The sequence below is a fragment of the Acanthochromis polyacanthus genome, chromosome 13, assembly GCF_021347895.1.
Source record: "Acanthochromis polyacanthus isolate Apoly-LR-REF ecotype Palm Island chromosome 13, KAUST_Apoly_ChrSc, whole genome shotgun sequence".
Classification (NCBI taxonomy): domain Eukaryota; kingdom Metazoa; phylum Chordata; class Actinopteri; family Pomacentridae; genus Acanthochromis; species Acanthochromis polyacanthus.
This window is the reverse complement of record NC_067125.1, coordinates 9,864,370-9,869,735: the sequence shown is the minus strand read 5'-3', so window position 1 is coordinate 9,869,735 and position 5,366 is coordinate 9,864,370. Positions and strand designations below refer to the sequence as shown.

The window sequence follows — 5,366 nt, the reverse complement described above, 5'->3', positions numbered from 1 at the left end:
GAAGTACGTTTACATAAGTCATTTTCTTTTTAAATGCAGGACTTCTGCTTGTAATGAAGTATTTTTTCCATTGCTGTATATTAATACTGGACTGTACAGTAACTCGGTGGTTAGCACTGTCGCCTCACAGCTAGAAGATTCCTGTTTCACGTTCCAGCCTGAGATCTTTCTGTGTGGAGTTGGTTTGTTCTCTCTGTCTGGTGGGTTTTTTCCTGGTTCTCCGGCTTCCTCCTTCAGTCCAAAAACATGCTGAGGTTAATTGGTGATTCTAAATTGTCTGTAGGTGTGAATGTGAGTGTGGTTGTTTGTCTCTGTGTGTAGTCCTGTGATAGACTGGTGACCTGTCCAGAGTGTCTTCTGCCTTCACTCTAAGTCAGATGGGATAGACTCCAGCCCCCAACGATCCTAATGAGGATTAAGTGATGTATAGATGAAGGATGGATGTATTGGTTTTTCCCACTGGATTTTAATGTTCATCAAGTTCCATTGTCAACCTCCTCACCAAAACAACATTAACTAAATAATAGCCTTGCTTAGCCAGCCCATGTCTAAATAATAAAAATGTTAATCTGGAACTTTTAACTGTAGATGACGTGTTGATCCCATAGCTACAGCTTTCTGTGGTTTTAATGGGGACAGATTCATGTTCACCAAAGAGCTACTGAATATTGATGAAAATATGGAGAAAATATTCTCTTAAAAAACACACAAACACACACTCTGTCTTTCTTTCTGACACACACATCATGCAGATTATGTAAAGTTATGCAGTTTATTTATAGTTAATTTATTATTTATCTTGGTAGTGTCTTCAGATACGGACCCGTATCCGTGGCCTGTGGCCTACGGATACGGGTCCGTATCTGAAGACACTTCCCCTTAACATAAATATTAATGAGCCGGACATAAATATTAATGAGCCGGGTGATGAACGCGCTTCGTGATTGGCTGGTAATCCGACGGACATAAATATTAATGAGCCGGCGACGCTGATGAAGGCGCTTCCGTGATTCGAGGTGAATCTGCGGAATGAATGGGGGAACTAACAGCCAGCAAACTTCAAGTATTTTTTTTACCTTCAAAAGTAGCGACAGACTATTACATATTAACAACCTAAACAAAACCCTGACGTATTTTCTACGTCTGTCAACACAGACACTGTCACAGTCACTTTAATGTTAGCGGACTATGTTGAATGGCTAATTTACATCACCACAAACAAATCTCACAATATCACAGTAAATCGAGTTTGTGGGTTTTTTTAATTCATGCCGAATTAAAGAGCTACTCCTCACCATTCACGAGTGTTTGTTTCATATTCGACATCCTTAATTTTGTCTTGTAAATTAGCGTCCGAAATTAAATGGGAACATTTGCAATGGAGTTCGTCAGCCGCTTCCACCACTGAACGAGGTAAACTAATTAATAGGAACTGGACTTCAAACAATTTAGACACGGCGTCTAAAAGCGTAAAAACTACATTGTCTACGTAAAGTGTGAGAGGAGACGGTGTATTTTTAGTTAAATTATACAATGTTCGCCGTCAAAGTCATTCATATAAACTGCCTGTAATGTGCAGCAAATAGTAGTTAACCGGCGCCAGCTCTTCAGTGACCTTAACACGTCCGTACCTCTAGTACAGATGCTACGGGTACGGGTCCGTACCTCTAGCATCAACCATTTATCTTTGCATGTCCATTCTATATGACAATTAGTATCCTTAACAAAAGGTCAAAAAGGGCCTGTCTTTGGAATCAGGTTGTATACGAGTGGAAATGTGGTCAGAGAGTGGTGTTAGATGAAAGATAACACAGTAAACAAAAACTTAATAGGTTAGAGAGAAACTGTGAATTCTTTCAGTGTAAAAATGAGGAAACTTTGAGGCAGCTCATTTGAATTTGTCCGTCTTTATTCAGGTTATTTAACTTTCTTCAGGCTGAATTCCATTTAAATCTCCTAGTCAGCTACCTTTACATAATTGTTGTCAAAGTAACTTAGACTTTGCAAACTGTACATCCTTGTAATTGGCATTTTCTGTTGGATTTTTTATCATCATAGTTTTAATGTTTTACAGCAACATAGAAATGAAATCTGACTAATCTGACACATTCTGTCATGTAACTTAAGTCAAATATGAAAATAGATCACTTTCACAAGAATTTCAGTTCATACTAAATCAATCCTAAAGTGTTTAGTTTTTTTTGTGTCAAGTCAACTCAACATTTTGAGTAAAAAGTTTGAACTCAGAATTTTAAGCTCTGATTGAACAAGATAAATAACTGAGGCTGATTTGAAATTGACCAACTAATGTAACACTGAGAAAACCTAAAAAATATTTTTAAAAAAAAATCTGATTTAAGTCTGGTTTTGAAAATTAACAGTATGGTTTCAGTGGGCCTTTAAAGTGAGCTCTGAAAATTAGTTTTAGCACAAATTAACAAACAAAAACAGCTCTTAATACCAAAGAACATAACCTAAATTGATGTTTTTACAGTGATATCATACAGTATGTAATAGTGTATGTAATGTAATGTTGCTGATTTATTATTGTACATATCACTGAAGATATCCCACCTCTGTTTACCAATCATCTGCTGGAGTCAGTTACCATCAGAGCAGATTCATGCTGCAAGAAAACACATTTACTTTTCAAATGGAAAAGAAAAATCACCCAATTACAACTTTCTAATAACAGAAAGAAGAATTTTAAAAATGGAAGTTTACATAGCAGTAAAATTAAGAAGCAGTTTGATAATTATATGAACCAGTAAAAGATATAAGCAGTGAAATATTAAAACAATCTGAAACAATCTTTAACTATTTGACAGCAATAAATATCACAGTTTTTCTCAGTCGCTTTGCTACATTTCTAAGATCAGAATTAAAATTCTCAAAACTACTTGTTCAATCTTCACATCATTGTGTCACTTGTGCACATCAAAAAAGCAGTTTATCATTTCTTTGAACAAGCTGCAAATGCTTTGATACATCCATTCAAATGATTCTGTACAATTCTCTGTTTCCTACATTACCAACTGGTTTTGTCACAATCAAATGTATCATAATGGGTCTCTGTTTAATCGTCTCATCCTCCACAACATTTAGGCATTAGTTTATCACATAAGTCTTTACATTCAAAATGGTTGAACAAGTTTGTCATAATATGTCGAGGATGTTTCTATTCATTTCCATTAGACTTCTTTATGAATCTGTCCTGAATTGGTGAATTGCTCCCTGGTTGATCTTGAATTTCTCTATGAAGGGAAATGTGTGAAGGGTTAGAGTTTTCTGAAATCACTCAAAGATGCATGAGAAGATATTCATGATGTGGATGAGAATTTGTGGCCCAACAGACAGGAACTTCAGGAGGTGTAGGAAGACTGCACTGTAATTCCTACAGCACTGCATGTACAGGTTTCCCTGAGGAGACTGTCCAATTTTCACATTTCTACTTTTGTTCTTTTCTTTGTGCTATGCAGCGCTGTTTTCCTTTCTGTATCACAATAACGTGGTCTGTCAACAAATTGGAGTACAAACAGTAAAAGCGTAAATGTGAGTCTTGTCCAGTCTCTTGCAGTCAGTCTCCCTCATACACTAAGGTGTAATTTATAATTTACAATAATCGTCATCAAAACTTCCTCCATAGTTTAGATCAGAACATCCCTCCAGAGAACAGTGTTACAATGACAACATGACTCAGCAATCTGACTGTCTCATCCACACAATGACACAAGGACTGCTCATTCTGATGCCACTGACATGTTCATAGATGCAGATGAACTAAGGATTTTGATCAAAAGACTGACTTTTGCTGTGGTGTTTTGCTGTTTGTACAAACTGTTTTGAGAAATACATTTACTGCTTTGCAAGTGTCGAGGATGATTCGAGAAATGTACCACAGCCACTGAGAAAAACTGTAAGTAATGTTAAATGTGCTTTCACTTAAAACTGCAAACATTTTTTGAAGTGAAAGAGAGTTCACTTATACTCATTTTGAAAAAAAAAAACAAAACTGCAAAGAAATCTGAATTGAAGACACTTGGATATTTTAGAGATCTTCTGCTCCTCATCAGGAGCCACCAGGGTAAAGATTCTTCTCACATTTAGACCAACATTCTTTCTAAATCACTAATAACATCCTCAGTTCTGTTGGAGGCATGAAAATGATATTGTTTGTGAAAGCTGCTTTTTTTCATTTGTCTCATTTTTCTTTTTTCTTCTCCTCACTTTCTTTTAATTGAAAGATCTTTCCATCAGGCTGCTTCATCCACTTCAGCTTGACATGTTCACTCCTGCCATGGTCCTTCAGTCTCTGGTTGAACTAAGAAGAAACATTGAGCACAACTGTCAGAATTCAAACTTTAGGAGTGTGGCACCTTACAACAGAAATATCAGCAACACAAGTATGGGACACAAATACCCCCATCAAATTCAATGGCAGTCCATCTCTTAGTTGAAATGCCTAAAATATCAATAAATCAGTTCATCTTTTGTTCCAGTCAAGCATCCATACCTGCTCCAAGATAGCATCCTGCATGTCTTCCAGGTCCACAGAGGAGTCTGATGTTTTCAGCATCACCTTCAGTCTCACCTGTTTCCTCACTGAATCAACAGTGATTGAATTTTACAATGATGACATGTTTATGCAGGCACAATAATGCTTTGTGTCCATTATTTTGAAAACTGAATAGCTGATTGTCACTCACCCCTGCAGACAAAAGCATATTTGTCGCTACAAGGCCGTGCACTCCATCCACTGTGAGTCGTGGTCACACAGTGATGTTTGATTTTCGTGGGCTGGTTCGTGCTCCATTTTTGGAATGAAGTGATGTCCATGATCTGACCATCAGACCACTTCCACGCCACTCTGTACAGGCCGATCCATAGAGTAGTTTTCACCACTGTCTTCAGTTCGTTCCTCTCAGATTCATTCCTCATACTGGCCAGGTCTGTGTAGCGCTCCCTGCAGTACCTCTGAGCATTGGTCCAGTTCATTGGTGTGGTCACATAGATGTATTTAGTCTGTGAAAATTCTAAAAAATAAAAGTCATGATGTGTATCATAGCATGCTTCTAGTATTGTGTTGATGTTTAGCAGGTCTAGTATTTACCAAATTCAACTGCACAGTCTAATGTGTTCATTCAGTACTAATGAAAACTACAGTTAGTCAGCTGATCCCTAAATAGAACTGCAGACTCTGAAATGACTAAAGTGATCAGCCCTCTCCAATCATAAAATCCAGTGTTTTGTCAATCCAACCATCCACCCCACTCTCCTCTCATTTTATTTTACTTCACCTCCTCATTCAATACAGTCACAATTATTGGAGTCACAGTGAAATGTTCCTGTGGTTCATGATGAGCTGC

At 37.3% G+C, this 5,366-nt stretch overlaps 1 long non-coding RNA gene across 1 annotated transcript; it reads right to left on the bottom strand.

Annotated features, from left to right (window-relative positions):
* Positions 1-2,998: 2,998 nt before the first annotated feature.
* On the bottom strand, positions 2,999-5,013 carry LOC127536742 (uncharacterized). Its single transcript, XR_007945874.1, has 3 exons — positions 4,707-5,013; positions 4,514-4,602; positions 2,999-4,321 (listed from the first exon to the last, which is right to left on the bottom strand). It is a non-coding gene; the product is annotated as an uncharacterized LOC127536742 (long non-coding RNA).
* Between the last annotated feature and the right edge of the window lie 353 nt (positions 5,014-5,366).